The 18,070-nt window shown below is 42.3% G+C and overlaps 1 long non-coding RNA gene across 1 annotated transcript; it reads left to right on the plus strand.

The window, feature by feature from the left end:
• Window positions 1-3,947: 3,947 nt before the first annotated feature.
• On the plus strand, window positions 3,948-8,989 carry LOC145433069 (uncharacterized). Its single transcript, XR_013913041.1, has 4 exons — window positions 3,948-4,478; window positions 5,558-5,728; window positions 5,797-5,876; window positions 8,449-8,989. It is a non-coding gene; the product is annotated as an uncharacterized LOC145433069 (long non-coding RNA).
• The last annotated feature ends 9,081 nt before the right edge of the window (window positions 8,990-18,070 follow it).

An 18,070-nucleotide genomic window follows, 5' to 3' on the forward strand; every position in this document is an offset into this window, starting at 1 on the left:
AGAGGAGCGATCATGCGTGCAAGATATATACGGCGCCACCTCATGGGTGCCGATTTTTGTACTATCATCATCATCATCATCATTGATTTATTAGCAATCTTATCAGTTCAATACACCACAAAAAAATGCGATACAATGAAAAGACAGGAAGATGTCGAAGCGACAAGGAGTAGTCTATGGAATCTGACAAAAATGCTGCATCCCACATTTCGCTTCTCTGAGATATCATAATACTGTTCGGCCACTGTTAGGAGGGCGTGTGCGGTTTGGTGTTTGTTTCGGAAGCCAAATTGTTGAGGGGAAATGACAGACATTTTGGCGAGGAATGAGGACAGGCGGGAGAGGAGCAGCTTTTCAAATACAACCCCGATGCTTGGGAGAACGGATATCGAACGGTAGTTGGTAACATTAGTTCTATCCCCAGCTTTGTGTACAGGGACTACTCTGGCTTTTTTAGATAGCTTGGGTAGGCTCCATTTTCTATCATGAAGTTGAAAAAATGGGCCTTATATTGACCGATTAGCAGGTTTATCATTTTTAAAAACCACGATGGGATTTGGTCATAGCCGTCGGCCTTGTGCGATTTCAGTTTGTGGGTGGCTACTTCTACTTCGTATTTGGTCGTAGGTTCAAGCACAATCGACTGGGATATCGATCTCACCTCTGACCTGGCCGACACAGGTTTTGTAATAGAAGAAGCAATGTCAGTGGTACCATAGTGTCCTATATAACGCAGAGCGAATGTTTGTTGATGTTGTACTTGTCTAATCTGACTCCAGAAGGTTACGTTTACCATTCGTTGCGAGTTTCTTTCCGTTCGACGGACCGGCGTCCCACGCCGCAGGGTTCGTTGTCTGACGTACCACGAAGCCTGTCTAGTGCACACGTATTGAAGATCACACGGACGAATATTTTGCTTCTGTCTCCACGACTTGTAACTTGATTGAATCAATGTACGACGAAGTAACAGTTCTTCCGAATTTGTCAATGGAATAGAATGAATATTGTAGCGGACCGCTGGTCCTTTTGATTCAATGTCCCTAGATAACGCCTGGTATCTGCTATGAAGGAAATATAGGCTACTGTGCTCTTATTAGAATTTCACTATATCAGCAACCATCAGAACGCTACTATCTCTTCTAGATTGCGCATGCTCAGTAGGCATTGTTACGCCAAACAGTCCTAGCTATAGTGCTGCCTTCTTTCTGTGCTAGAACTTTAACAGTCCGTTCTCATTGGCTAAAGCCTTACAATCGCTTGCATTGTTACGAATTTTACGGGTATAAAAACCCACGTTTTCTCTGAAGTCTCCCCTTGAGACTTGAGATTCATCTACGCAACATCGACGTACGCTTCTCCGAAATATATCTGTAACGAGTGCATCTGCCCGGCTAAGAATACTCACAACGACAGGATAGCAAGTCGCCATCAGCTACGCATTAGCTTCAGGCACCACGAGCCTTCTGTTACATGGAGCCCCTGAGTTCGGCAACAAGCCTTCTGTTACAAGGAGCCCTGAGTTCGGCAACGAGCCTTCTGTTACAATATGTATACGTTGTATGCAGGGTTGTAACCAAGTCACAAGGCTCCGAGTCACAAGTCAATGTCACTTTTATATTTTTGACTCGAGTCAAGTCGAGTCATTTTCATTTCACACCGAGTCCAAGTCAGTGAACAGAGGATCGAGTCCGAGTCATGGTATTATGACTCGAGTCCGAGTCCAAGTCATTGTGTTGACTGGTCAGTTTCCAGTTAAAATCTTCCTAAACCCACTTTTTTACCTCTTTTTGGTGATATTGAATGGTTCGCATTTATGATATATCAATTTTCCTCACTTTTAGCAGTTTCTGGTCGCATTTTCAAGCACCATTACCAACAAACGAAATCCCAATAGTGTGTTGGCTTCGAAATGTCAATGAAATGTCGGTCTTCGCCGTCTGAATCTCGAGTCGATGACTTGCTTCGAGTCATGCGCAATGACTCGAGTCCAAGTCGAGTCAATAACCAGATTGACTCGAGTCGAGTCATTTCCGTATTTTGAGAAAATGACTCGAGTCGAGTCGAGTCATCCGAAAATCGTGACTCGAGTCATTACAACCCTGGTTGTATGACACGCATATATATCTATATATATATATTATAGCCACGAGAGAATATATGCACAAAACATCGTACGATCTATATCCCTTATCTCCATTCACACGACACATAGACGACTAACGAATGTCTTTATCGGGTTTTACTTCATGGAATTAGGTAAGGTTTTATAAAACTCCTCATTGAGCAAATATTAAAAGGACGTTAACAATATGTTCGGTTATGGTGTGGACCAGGTTTGTAATGACTCGAGTCATGACTGGACTCGAGCCCGACTCGAGTTACGATTTTCTGGTGAATCGACTTGGACTCGAGACATTGCGCTCGACTCGAACCAAGTCATATGACTCTAGACTTAGACGGCCAAAACTGACATTTCGTTGCAATTTCGAAGAATAGTGAAGTAGGGTTACCATCAGGGCCGTAAAACACCACTTCGTTAGCCCCCCTAAAAAAACGTTGGTCTTGGCTCCCTATAGGGTGATAAACCGGACGTCTCAGGCTATACGCTGTTTACCGCTACTAATCATTCTACATTTATGTGTCCGTTTAGTGCAGGCCTGGGCAAAGTGCGGCCCGCCGAGCGATTCTGTGCGGCCCGCGAAAGGCTGCTTGAAATTTAAAACATCAAACCTAATTTTTAGTGTTGCTGCGTGGACTAAAACCATACGATGCATAAACTGGACCGGAATATCGTTTACTATCAAGCCTGTTCATTAACATACCGTGATTACGCAGCCTTCGTACCTCACATGCCTAATCCAGATTAAAACTAAAGTCAATGTAGCATGTTATGCCGTTCGAATTAAAGTCACAATAAGTCACCAAACCTTCTTTGGTACCATTGTCACATACGCATTACACGGTCTGTGTTTCAAATTGTTACGTGATGTGCTTCCAAATCCCCAGTGTCGTCCAACATGCGACCTTGCGTTTGCGCTCGCACAAAGACCGTCGACGATGAAACCTACATTCACAAAATGATTGACGCAGTATGTTGGCCGAAGCTTTCGATATCGATATATGTCCAGGCGCCAAATAGTCCAACCCATGCGAACTTAGCCCAGCGATATACAGCAGACCCGGAATATACTTAAGTAACAATATTATTGACCTAAACTTTGAAAAAATTTCGCGCGTTGCGCGGCTACTGGCCCGCGCGCTGGCTCGTCAAGGGGATGTGTCCCTTCGGCCAACAAGGTTGCCCCCCCCCCTGAGTTAACTGGTAACGGTAATCGCGCAGGTGTCTCTGTAAATATGTTGACTGTCCTGTGTGTAATTTTTAGGAAATGCAGGGATATCCCGGAACAAATGCGTCTATTCCCCACCAGTGGGAAATTCCCCACCGGTTACCCAGCAAACACCCGATATCCCATGGATTTACTGGTATGTCCACAATTGTTCCAACTCGTCCCACCTCCCAAGGTTGGTTACTGAGGACTTGCTCAGTTTGTCGCAAATTGGACGTCCAGTTATGTAACTCCAGGTGACTTCCAGTGGAAGAAATTTTTAGAATCTTCCTGTCCCCGTCACCAATGAATATTCCAGAGGATGTCAGGGTAGTCAGTCACCTGGATGCCACGTACATGGGAGTTCATCAGGATGCCCCTACTTGGATATCGTTTTCATGGAGTCCAGCTGGCTTGTTCAAAATAAAGACTCTCTCTCTCTCTCTCTGTTCAAAATGGCATATTATCATTATTCATCCCCATTGGGATGCACATGCACATCTCGCGGACGAAATCGTAAGACATATAGGCTATATAGCCATTTATTGATGTACTGTTTTTTTTCAAATATATCGCAATCCTGCTTTGTATTGATTTAATGAAATTGTTAATGAGCTGAACTATAGGCCTAAAGAGGCATATAGCAGGACCCAGGCGTGCACCTGCACCTGCACAACTGCACAGTGCACATCATGGCGAAATACGTGTTCTGAATATGTATACTATCCCAATATGGTGAAATACAAGAACAAATGTGAGCATCAAGGTGAAATTGTGATGCATGTGGCGGCATCACAACGTGATTCAGTAAGCATGATACGCCATGACCAATTGACCATTCGTAGCACACAACACGTCAAGTCTGGTATCTCAACAATCGCGGCCCAGACAGCCTTCTTCCTTCTCCGTCACGTGATACCTGCTCAGTGCAGCGCGACGGCGCGTGCTTCTGGCATTTGAATCTGAGTTGATGTCGGTATGACTGATGCGACGAGTTTCTTAGAGAAAATGGACGCAGACAAAACAGTCATTAGTCATTGATTAGATTGAGAAGCTGTACGAAGCGAAAGCTGAAGACTTGCTGTCTGTTGTTAGTGTTGTTGATTCAGAAACTCTACCCGAACCGCTCCAACAGTGAAACAGTTTGAAATGGTAAGAGTTCTAATTAATAATGATATAGAATGATGCGTAAAGAGACTTAACTACCGTATACACTTCTTGTGAGCGTAATTTAGCTTCTCCTTTTTCGTTGATAGTTTGTGTTCAATATCGATATATGGTAGAACACTCATTGTTTGTTACGCCTCGTTATTTCTTGAAATGCAGATACGCCATACTGTGAAGTGTGAACACGCTGCAGTATGATTGAAACGCCATAAACACCTATTTGCTGATTCATTCCAATAGCAATGTTTTGCAGGTCGGTAGACTGAATGTTCCTCAAGATAGTGATAAAAATATCTTATGTATTTGCGCGGTCATACCGTAGTAATTTATGTAATAAGGCATTTATATATTACTTGGCATTGTACTAGTTTGGTTGCGCCTGAGACTGATTGCCGCCATTGTGGATTATTCCCAATTAACAACTCTTGCTGAAAGTATTCTGCTGACTTTTCCTTCAAAAACCTGATAAAATGAGTACATTTGCTGAAAAGTATGTCCCATATACAACCTATATGAGTAATTGATTATGAACAAGTGCAAGTTATACTTTGATAGGATACCATGATTGATTATTATGTAGTTCATTATTAATGACTATGCCCCTTTGTAGAACATTACACGCTCTTGCCGTGGTCAAATTCACCCTGTATATATAGCCGCACCCCGCACCCGTGTAAATTTTCCAGTAACGATAACGACAAGGTAACTAATGTTAATATACAAGCATATTGTCTAAACGTGATAGAAGGCATTATTTAAGATTATGTTGACTCCCTCTTCAAGTTGAGGAAATGCATGTGCCGCAATCAAACCCAACTCAGAGCCGCGGTTTGGCCTTTATCGCCCAGCGAATCTCGGCTATCAAAATGAATTATCGAATTACCATTGATGACGTAATCATATTCTGGGTGATTCACAGTAGCCAATATTCTCGCCAACAGTAACCTGATAACTGATTAGTGTGTAAATGTACTATAGGCAGCATGCTTGCACCCGCATCGGTTTGTTTTTGTTTCGCGTACTGTCAGATGACTTGAATACAATCATTCTGATTTTTTACCTAGATATCAGCAATGTCAGCCGTTGGTGATGACCACGTCAAGCAGACTGCACGAAGAATGCATTATAAAGTGTGTAGTGTACCGTCAGCATAATGAAGTACTGAAATACATCATGGGCTTCAACTCGACAAAAAAGAGCACGGAACAAGTGGTGCCTGTATAATATCATTTTCTGTAAGTTGAATGGTAGGCCTACCTATCATATGCGAAAATCAATGTTCAAAATCAGAATCTATTTTCAGGCACCGGATGCGAAATCCATTCATCAACAATGCGAAGTGTGGCGCCAGGCCCAGGCATGAAAGTTGGAGAGCAAACGAAGGTAAAATAAATAGCTTGGATACAATTTGCAAAAACCGAAGGTGGTTAAAGAATTTAGTGTTGGTACTCAATCAGTCGTAGCATCATATCATACATTTCTGCTCAAGTTCAAGTAGCAGTAGTGAGCGATTGCTCAAGTGGAAATAGAAATTAAGAAAATTGCACGAGCATCAAGAAGTGGATTAGCCTGAATTGTGGAATTCTTTTAGAGTGTAATCGTAAGTGGCCATTTCCGAATATAGGTATAGTCAAGGTGAAAGTAGTATCCTAAATTTCTGTTGAAACCACAAGCGGAAATGAAAAATTGCGTTGATAAGTCTTCAAGAAATTTTGAGAAGTAAATTTGAAATTTTGAGAAGTAAATTTGGTCAAGGTTTTACCATCATCTTGCCACAAAATCGTGACTATTTCTGAATATAGGCAGTCAACGTATATCCATGTTGACTAGCGCGTATCTTTATGTTGAAGATGATCAGCATTGGAACCCAAGCAAAGCATCAAATTTCTAATCGAGTGTATGTAGAAATCTATAAGGCATGTAAAAGCTGCTTCCAGTACAAGCAGAAAATTGAGTTAGAAAGAAATCTTGTAATTTGTTTCATAGAGTAGATTTGGTCTCGGTCAGGAGTAGCCAACCCGTGGCTCGCGAGAAGGTTTTCAGTGGCCCGCGAGTTAATTATCGAAATAAATTGCAATATCAAAAAATAAATTAGGCAGGTAATTTATTGTGAGCTTGCAAGACCAACGAAAATTTGATTGTCCTGACCGCAAACTTTGAGATGTTGATGACGAAAATATCAGTTCCGACGCATTGGCGTAGCCAGGGGCCATCCACATTTTCGTATATGAACATAAAGTAGAATATTTTGTCGCAGATTTATTTGACTTGATATTTTTCTTAGCTCTTCGCGCGCGATTTATTGTCACTCGATTTCTATCTTTTATAGTATTGTTTTCCTCTCATGAAAATTAAATATGCGCCCAATCTACGGAATTGAGCTCAACTATATTCGCAATTATGTGAGAACTTGTTGTCCTACATGCGACTTCGCGCCTGCACTCGCTGAAAAATAGTCGTTGATGAAACCTTTGAGCAAAATGATAGACACATGTTCACTGAAATCTTCGATTCGTGTCTTGGTCAATTAAGCCCTGCGGTACACAGATCTGGTCAATTGAGCCCAGCGGTATGCAGAGGTGACCCACAATATATGCAACATTATTATTGCCAGAATTCATTCATTAACTTTGAAAAAATTTCGCGATTTCGGATCATATAGGTTCTATTCTAGCTGCACCTATATTCGCAAACAATGGAATTGTCAATAATATGGTGATTTGGCGGCAAAATACCGTTAAATTCAATAAAACAGTAGCTTTTCTAACAATGATGTAAGTCGGTATTTTTCTATGCTACCTATAATTTACTCGAACACTGCGGCAAACCTGGGTATGCATTGAGGTAGACAAAGTATGTTACTGTAAACGCGGACGTTGAAATTTTCTGCATCGTCTTAAATAGTGATTCAGGTTTCCCTCAAGGCCAGGGATCATTTGAGTCTTTTGTGATGCACTAGTGCGACCACAGATATTGTAATTATATTTTTGTGAAACTATTGTCTTCACCATGTAACTTGCATGTATCAGTTCCGTTTTGGCGTTTGTGCTTCTGTTTTTGGTAATTTTTTCATAGAACTCTGAACGCAATATGCAGTTTTTCCGCACTCGATATTTGCTGTGTTGAGGGATTATTTAATGGAAGTATTTCTTGCAGAAATTTCAAACGTTGCATTGCATCAAACAAGCATTGTTCAATCTACGCAGAATTGCTGGGCGGTCTGTATGTTTGACAGCCCTGATGTAATGGAATTTGGCTTCTTGCCAACATGGGTAGTCGAAGTAAAAGTAGTCAGTACTGCTCAAGTAATACATAATTTCTAGTAAAGTATATGTCGTGGTTTACAAGACAAGTTAAACCTACCTCAAGGAAGCCGTTAGTGTGATGTCGTAAATTTGGTCGAGGTGTCGCTTGATTTTTGCATATAACCGTAAGTGGCATTTAAAAAATTGAAGTATTCAACGTTGGGACTCTGGTGGAAGTAGAAGTAACAGGAATTTATACTGGAGTATGTAATGATTTACGAAGTATGTTAAAACTACTCCAAGTTGAAATTTAAGTTGAAAGGTACTCGAGTTGTTTGAAAATGGTAGATTTGGTTGTAATGTTTCATTCTTTTACCATGTAATGGTCCGAACATGGGTAGCCGAAGTAAAAGTAGTCGTTGTTGGTACTTGAGCTGAAGTAGAAGTAACATCATAAATTTCAACTGAAGTAGAAGTAGCAATTTTCAAGGTATGTCAAAATTATTCCAAGTGGAAGTAGAAATATAAGTTGATAAGTACTCGAGAAGTGGTCTTCGTCGAACAGGAGTTAGTTCTCAAGCAGACATGTACCGGTAAGTAACGTAAATCTGTAGTGAAGCATATGTAGCACTTTCCAAGGCGTTGTATAACTACTTCGAGCAGAAATAGGCAACATACTGAATTCACTGACATTGCTGTATATATTTCAGCCACAAGCGCTGAGAAAAAACGTTTTGGTGCAGCCACTTGTGATTGACGAAGAAAAAGAATAGGCACTCGACATCTGCAAACGGTGCATTGATTTAATTCTTGCAGAGTGAATTTTTACTGAACGCTTTTTGTAATGCTCGTTTTAAATTGTTGCGGTTTCTTTATTCCTGCGATACCATTCTTTCATTTCATCAATCTTTTGCACATGGACTGTTCCATTAGCTTCGAGTTGTCCCAACAGTTGCAGTGTCTTATATTCCTGTGACACCTTTTTTTATGTAATTAATGCTTTTTTACTTTGACTATTTGTCATTAGTTTGAGTGGTATTAGCAGTTGCTGTTTGCTAAACTCCTGTGACACATTTTCTGTGATTGCTTGTCGCAATATGATTATTTACTTCAGCCTTGACTGTGTTAAGTGGTAGTAGTTCTCGCCTTATTTCACATTTTTTGTTTCGTAAATTGATAATAACCAATATCGTATTTGTATTTTGCCAGTTTCATTCCCCACTCACCCAATATACGCTGTGTGTGAGCTGATATGATGTTGTATCCCATGTTGTTAGTCGTGAGGCGTTGAACCAGGTATGGAGTGGAGATGATAAAGGGGGCGAATGACACTTCCATAGGGAGTGGCGTCATGTCCACAGTACGTCAGGCGAGTCCATAGGGAGTGACGTCATGTCCACAGTACGTCAAGCGTGTCCATAGGGAGTGGCGTCATGTCCACAGTACGTCGGGCGTGTCCATAGGGAGTGACGTCATGTCCACAGTACGTCAAGCGTGTCCATAGGGAGTGGCGTCATGTCCACAGTACGTCAGGCGCGTCCATAGGGAACCACGTGACGTCCAGGCTAGGTCAGACGCGTCCATGACGAGTCTCTCCATGTCCACAGCACGTTATTGCAGACGTACTCAGCAAGTGGACAGGACGTCTCTAGTTGTCGACAAACCCACTCCAGGGAGGTAACGGCCGGAAGTAACCGGATGTCCTGCCAGCTATTCCACCGGAAGTCAACTGGACATCGAGTGTTTGCTGGGTAGGAACCACTGCTCTATACAGATGAACAAGCAGGCTTAAAAGTAGACGCATTTCCGGTTCAGTTTATGTAGCCCCTGTGTTTAATTCACACATTAATATTCAAAAGTGGGTTTTATGTTCTAAATTCCAGGCTACTTTTCGCGGGCCAATCGGAATCGCGTCGCGGACCACACTTTGCCCAGGTCTGAGTTAAATTGAACCTGCTTCCGGGCCGAATATTGTTACCTCACGAAGTTCTGAATATGTTTGAATTCGATGCTTTATTTATTTCACCTATTGAAAAGTCTTCATAATTTTGCATCTTGAAATTTAAGTATAAAATTATAAAATACCTGGCGGAAAGTCATCTCGGTCCGGCACCGGTCCGCGGACCGGCGGTTGAGAACCACTGGTCTAGAATGAATCACTATAACTATACTAGAAAACAATAAAATATCTTGTTACTACGTCACATATACTGCAATCTTCTTGCTGTGGTTAAGTTCCCAGCTACAAATCATGCAGTAGCTGTAGCAACGTAACTGACGATCTGTCTAATACGAAACGTGTATGTTCTCAAGCAGCTAGATCTACAGTGTCGACCCAGCACCGAAGAATATTAGCACACGCGATATCGTCACTACAGTAGCGTGCACTGTACAGTGTACAGTGTCAGTTTATATAGCTCAGTGGTGTACACTAGGGCTGTTCAAAAATAACTTTTTTCCCGGATTCCAGCCATTCACTGATTAAATTGTCAGGTTACCCTAAAAAACGCTGCACACCAAATTTGGCTCGATTCTAACAAGTACAGGACTCCGCAGATCCAATTAAAATTTTCGATTTTTTAATTTATTATGGAAAATTGAAAAAAAAAATTTCCTAATTTTTCTGCCAACCCCATTAGATTGTTGAGCTGTCTTCAAAGACGTTGCAAAACAAATTTGAGTCAATTCCTACCAGTAGAAGCGGAGTTATGTGAGTTTTTCGTTGATAAATCGCGGATTATCCACCAATCAAGGATAATCCGAGAAATATCAAGGAAAAACTCCAATAACTCCGCTTCTACTGGTCGGAATTGACTCAAATTTGTTTTGCAACGTCTTTGAAGACAGCTCAAACAATTTCATGGGGTTGGCAGAAAAATTTGGAAATTTTTTTTTCAATTTTCCATAATAAATTAAAAATTTTAATTGGATCTGCGGAGTCCTATACTTGTTAGAATCGAACCAAATTTGGTGTGCAGCGTTTTTCAGGGTAACCTGATAATTTAATCAGTAAATGGCTGGAATCCGGGAAAAAAAGTTATTTTTGAACAGCCTTAGTGTACACACGAAACAATAACCATAAAATCACTTGCCCACTGGCCAATGATATGACATGCTTTGCTTCGATTGAGCTGCAGAACACTCCTGTTCAAGCCTCCACCAGCAAATCAACCCAAAAATTTCAAGAATTATCATTATGTGAAACACCATCAAAATCGACCGATACCAGCAAAGGTCGACTAAACGCATATGACGGTATAATCGAGTTCAGATATAGATACGATTGTTATATCACACCTTAGGGGCTACAGGGCTATGTTGCCCCACTTGCTCGGTAATTTTATGAATAGGAGAGACTAAATAACCGTTTCTTTATAGTGCGTGGCTTTGAGAGAATAGACAGTGAAAGCTTGTTATGAGCCAGCATGTTCCTTATTGTTGTTGTTGTTGTGATTAAAGATTGACTGTAGCTGTACTTGTCTGGCGTTCTCAGTATGGAAATTAGAGTTACGTAGTTAGTTAACTACTCAGTAGGATACAAGTTCCTGCAAGCATTGTGTTTCTTAGCGTGAAAATGACCACTGACCGGCGCTAAAATGCTCGTTGATATAAAATAGTCGCGCTCCCGCCTCCCACAGGCTGCACATTGCACAATGCACATGCACACTCCTAGACTAAAGCATTCAAACAGTTTCATACGATAGTAGGCTGCCGTATATATATTTTGTGGGTTTCCCAAAATCAAGAAATCAGGTCACCTTGAAGCTTAAATAGCAGCCCTCGTGCGCCCCTATCCGGGTTGGCGCCCTTGGGATGCTTGAGTGATTTCATGCGGGTTGCGTTTTTGGTCTCGCCGTTGCTGGATTGTTGAGTACGACTGAGTGAAAAAACTACCTATCTGAGCAAAGGCCTCTACATTGGCGAGCACGCCAGGACCAGAGTGGACAGTTCATCTCAGCCGTAAATCTCCGAGGCTAGACATATCGAAGAAGAGTTTGAGTCGCATCAACTAGACGTGCTACGAACGAAAATTGAATACGTCGAGGGGAGAACGACCAACACCGAAAGTAGAGTATCGGGGCAGATTGAGCGCATCTCAGAAAAAAATCTACTTGCTGTAGAAGAGATGATCGACCAAAAACTGCAGGCGTGGGAGAGCAGGGTTCTTTCGGTAATTAGAGAAATGCAAGATACTGTACCGGAACTGTAGACTATAGTTTTGAAGACAAAAGCAGTGTTGATTGTCCATGTGTTTCAACTCCTGATGGTATATATTCCAACGATAAAATATTTTCGAGCAGCAAGAAATCAACCGAAATACCAGTGCCTGGTAAGCCTATTCATCTGATATCGAAAACGCCAAATGTTCGGCGCTTCTTCGATATACGCCCCAGATCGAAACAGTGTTTCACATGTTACCAGCAAGTGTTTCCCATGAACACGATCAAATTTTATAAACGTCAAAATAAATTGTTTTTTTGCCTGTGGAGAGACGGATATTAGGGCTGGATGTGGTCAAAGTTGGGGTTAGGGGTAGGTGGATATTAGGGTTGGAGGTGGGTTAGGGTCAAAGTTAGTGTTAGGGTATCCCAAGATTATGGTCGGGAGAGTGTGGAATATCGTGTTCCGCACTCCAAACCTATTCTTGGGTTACCCTAACCCTAACACAGCTCTAACCCCAACCCAGCTCTAACCCTAACCCTAATATCCCCCTCTCCTCCAACCCTAATATCCCATTTCCTAACCCTAACACAGCTCTAACCCTAACTCTAAACCCATCCCCTAACCCTAATATCCCCCTCTCCTCCAACCATAATATCCCCCTTTCCCAACCCTAATATCCATCATTCCTCGAACCCTAATATCCACCCTCCACTCAACCTTAAAATCCTCCCTCCCCAGTCCTAATATCCCCCTCTCCTCCAACCATAATATCCCCCTCTCCTCCAACCATAATATCCCCCTTTCCCAACCCTAATATCCATCATTCCTCGAACCCTAATATCCACCCTCCACTCAACCTTAAAATCCTCCCTCCCCAGTCCTAATATCCCCCTCTCCTCCAACCATAATATCCCCCTCCCACAACAAAGGCAAAAAACAATTTATTTTGACGTTTATAAAATTTCATCGTGTTCACGGGAAACATTTTCTGGTGTCATGGGGAACATGATTTCAATCTGGGGCGTATATCGAAGAAGCGCCAAATGTTCTACCTAATAAGTAATTAGTGAAACAACACACGTTACGTTGGACCATCTAAGCCACTTTGAGTATGTTGTTGGCTGCACCCCATCTTGGGGTGTACGTGAAATTCTTTCATATTTTGGCTGGAGCCCGGAAGGTCCCGTGCTGAGGTTTCTGCCGAGGATTCCCAAAACTTCGACATGATAGTGGAGCATCTCAGAAAACGTTTTGGGAAGGAGCAATCTGGACAAAACGACAGTGTTTCTTGGTATACATTTATTATGGCTTCCATGTGCCATCAACCAGAGATGAGATAAGAGATGAAGCGGTCAAGCACGAGTGATGCGGTCACGCACAGTTGGGTAAGGCATGACGTCATACCTTGCTACTTTACAGGGAAGCATCATCATAATACATACAATAACCCACGTAACATCCCTTTCTCAAAACATCACAAAATAATAGAAAACGAAGCGAACCGGAATAGGATATAAATTACAGCAACGAATCAAGTTGTAACATAGTCTTGCAAGTATGCTGGTCGAATTACTGTACGGCTTGGCCTGCTGCTACTGGAACCAGATAACGACCCATTAGTGTCGCTGTTCACTACTGCTGGTCTGGCAATCGAAATGTCGTCAAAGTCAAATGCAACATGCGGGCGAGTTACAGTAGTTCGAATAAACTTTCTGTTGCGTCGGTAGATCGTTCCATCTGTCGCCTTAACAATGTACGATCGATCATTCAGTTGCTTAATCACCACCGCTTCGAGCCACAAGCCATTTTCTGTCCTTTTGAATCGAACCTGTTGACCAGGACTCAACAGGGCGAGGTCTTTTGCACCACGATTGTAATACTTTGCCTGTTTTCTTTTCCGATCCATAAGCGATGGAATGACACCAGAAACAATTTTCGGCTCAAGCAGTTTAGTTGCTATTGGCAACAAGGTCTTGGTGCGTCTTCCAAATAGCCTCTGTGCTGGAGAGCCAGGAACAGTCTCGCCTGGAGTGTTCCTCCAATCCAACAGTACAATATTTATGTCTTTTTTGTCAGTTGTCGCTTTACGAAGTAACGATTTGAAGATTTTGACAGCTGATTCCGCCTTTCCATTCGATTGGCTGTGTCCTGGAGAGCTGGTCACATGTTCAAACTCATATTCCTTTGCAAATGCCTCGAAGTCATGAGCAGCATAGCATGGACCATTGTCAGTAATCAATTTCTCGCAGATTCCATGACGTGCCATATGTGATTTTAAGCGGCAAATAACTGCTGTAGAAGTCTGTGAGGTCAGTCGATCTACTTCAAAATAATCCGAGTAGTGATCAACTGTAATCAAATAATGTTGTCCGTCAAATTCACATAAATCGCTACTGATTATTTGCCAAGGACGTCCTGGTACCGGATGTGAAATCAGACTTTCCTTCTGTTGGTTGGGTTGGTGTAAGCCACATGTGGGACAGCTTGATACGAAGTCCGTAATATCGTTAACCATGTTGGGCCAATACAAACATTCACGAGCCCGGCGTACACAACCTTGAATTCCAACATGACTGGCATGAAGTCGCTTGAGAATAGTGCCTTTTATGGACGACGGTATGACAATACGATCACCCTTCAGAACGATTTGATCCTGAAATGTCAACTCCTCTTTAAAACAGTAAAAATTTCGAATTGATTGGGGTACCAGCTTGGCTTCATTCGGCCACCCATGTTTTATAAAAGAGATTAACGTGTTCATGACAGAATCAGAGATTGTTGCTTGGCTGACCATGCCGAGCGTGGAGCTTGATACCGGTACATCATTCAACATGTCGATATGTTCAATCTGTTGAAAGATATCAAACACATCAGCAGTTTCTGCGTCTTTGGGTGACTTCGGAATGTACGCACGACTCAACGTATCCGCCACAAATAATTGTGATCCAGGCTTGTATATCACCTCGAAGTCATACTTTTGGAGCTGAAGTAACATGCGCTGTAACCGTTTTGGTGCATTAACCAGACTTTTCTTTGTGATCACTTCCAGAGGTTTGTGATCGCTTTCTACTGTTACAAATCTGCCATAGACATATAACTCAAATTTTTCCATGGCAAAGAGAATAGCAAGCAATTCTTTTTCGATTTGCGCATAGTTGCACTCCGTTGTTGTCAACGCCCGTGAAGCATAGGCAACAGGGTGAGAGTTTTGCAATACACAGCATCCTAGCCCTTTTGAACTGGCATCACATTGCAGTACCATAGGTGCGTTTTTGTCGAAGTATTGTAAAACTGGCGCGTTGATCAAGGTTTGTTTTATTTTCTCAAAGCATGTCCCATGGAGGATTGGATCCCATATGAACGCGTTGTCTTTTTTTAGGAGTTCGCGGATGGGAGCGGTTATATCCGAAAGCTTAGGGGCAAAACGCTGCAGAAAATTCGTCATCGCTAAAATTCTCTGGACGCCCTGCTTATCCGTTGGAGGGGGCATTTTTATGATGCCTTCAATTTTGCTCGATGAGGGTTTTAGACCATCTTTTGAGATGGTATGGCCTAAGTAAGGCACTTCAGTCTGCAGATAGCGTAGTTTCGCTTTATTCAGTTTAATACCAGTTTGTTGACAGCGTTTCAACAGTTCAAAGAACTTTTTCTTATTGTCCATAGTCGCCTCTTCAACAGTGTCGCCCACACCATAAATCAAGATGTCATCCGCGACGGGCGTGATTCCCTCCAGGCCGTCCAGCGCTATCTTCAGTCTTCTCATGAACTCCTCCGGTGCTGGGCTGATCCCGAAAGGTAGTCGGAGCCATCTGTAACGACCATATGGAGTACCGAATGTAGTTAGATAACTACTAGTATCATCAAGTTCTACATGCCAAAATCCATTTTTTACATCACACAGTGTAAATACTTTGGCATTGTGCATATATGGTAACACATCATCAACTGTCGGCATTGGATAGTTGTTGCGTTTTAGGGCTTTGTTCAGCGCCAGGGGATCCAGGCACAAGCGGATATCTCCAGATTGCTTTTTTACAGTGACCAGATTAGATATCCAGGGAGTATGGCAATCCACGGGAGCTATTATGTCAGCATCAACCAAACTATCAATTTTCTCCTTCACTTGTGCTTCAAGTGCCAGGGGTATTTTGCGAACAGGCATCTGTACAGGATTGATAGTGTCATCAATTTCCAGATGAAGTTTACCCTCTAGCCGTCCCGTACCATTGAAAACATCCGAAAATTGTTCACATATTTGATCAAACTCCAGTGTAGCAAAATTGGCGAATTCAGGATCCTTCGCTGTAAGAGCTTGTACTGAAGGTTCCTCGATCATTATGTTTTCAAAATTGATCGTAATTAGTTTCATCCTTTGAGCATCGGCGGAACCAATGATGGAAGTGTTCGGCTTCTCAACCACTACAAATTCTAGCAAGTAGTTTTCACCATTCTTTTTATTGGTGATTTCCAACGTTGTTATTCCGAGAGGCCTTATCACTTCCTTATTATATACAACCAGTCTCATAGAAGTAGGTTTCAAGTTGAGCATTTTTGTGTCACCAGTTACATTCAAGTAATCTCGCCATGAAAGAACATTTACGGTTGCGCCACAATCAATTTGGAATTTTACATACATGTTAACCAGGTATAACAGAGCAAATATTTTCTTAACATAGGATTCCTCCGTAGCACTCACATGTTCAAACGAAAGAACTTCGTCATCCTCTTCTTCATCCGACTCAATGCGATCAGCTGATATCATCATCACAGTTGCCTGACATGCCACGGCAAAATGGTCTTTTCCGTTACAGCGTGAACAAGTTTTGCCGTTAGCCGGGCAATATCGCCGACCAAAAACATGCACCTTTCTACAAAACTTGTTTCTTGGTATACATTTATTATGGCTTCCATGTGCCATCAACCAGAGATGAGATAAGAGATGAAGCGGTCAAGCACGAGTGATGCGGTCACGCACAGTTGGGTAAGGCATGACGTCATACCTTGCTACTTTACAGGGAAGCATCATCATAATACATACAATAACCCACGTAACAGACAGAACTAAGTTCAACAGCCGAATGAGACCCCTGCTGCATTTGCTGCTGCTCTCCGAGAATTGGTAGTTAAAGGCTACAAGATGATTAAAAGTGGGTGATGACTCGGCTCAATTAATGAGTTCCAATAATGTCACGTGAAGCATTTTTCAAATTAAGAATCAATTTTAGTTCCTGCTCACAGTCAATTATGTGTGACTGGAATATCCACCCTTGGCCAGTGGATGTTAAGGGGGTTACTTCTGTAGTTGAGCCAGTCAGGGATTTTTCGTGGGCTCAGAATAAGTCTGGGGTGTATGTGTGTCCTGCTTTCGTTGCTGCACCAGAATGCTTAGTGCCAGTTGTGGTTGAGAATGATTTGCCCTGCAGTCAACTTTCAGGATGTACATGGATGCCGTTCTGGCATTACCAGTATGAAGAAGAGTGAAGATGAAGAGGTGCCCCCGGGTGAAGCAAAGTCCTATTTAGGTGAAGAATCAGAATTCCAGATGAAAGAATTTCCCGATCATCCGAGTTCCATATTAGATGGGGTTCAGGTCTTGCGGAAGAGCAGTGCTGGATCTCTTGACTGAGTTCCAGGATGTTTTCATTGTTGCGGATGGTAAACTCGGACAGACACAAGTTTTGCAGCATAGAATCACTCTCACCACCGAACAGCCTGTCAAAGTACGTCCTTGGCGCATGGGCTGGGAGACACGAAAGTTGGCTATTCAAGAAGTGGAAAAGCTGAGAGAACGGAACTTGATAGAGGAGTCTGATTCACCTTTCAATGCACCAATCATGCTGGTTCCTGGAGGATTGTTCTAGATTACAGAAAACTGAATAGCGTAACGGTCATTACCTCGAATTGAAGATATTCTGGATTCGTTATGAGGCGCCTTGTGGTTTTCATGTTTGGACTTGGCTAGCGGGTTTTTCCAAGTCACAATAGATCCTAAGGATCGCCCCAAAACAGCCTTTAGTGTTCCAGGTCATAACCATTACCAATTTACTGTACTTCCCATGGAATTGCCAAATTCGCCAGCTCTGTTTCAGAGATTGATGGAGAAAGTTACTACTACTATGGTCATTTACACCAGGCCAATATTCTTAGTTTTGTTTCTATTCCGTAACT

Source organism: Botryllus schlosseri, chromosome 2 (assembly GCF_051294905.1).
Source record: "Botryllus schlosseri isolate E-star chromosome 2, Bs_hap1, whole genome shotgun sequence".
Classification (NCBI taxonomy): Eukaryota; Metazoa; Chordata; class Ascidiacea; order Stolidobranchia; family Styelidae; genus Botryllus; species Botryllus schlosseri.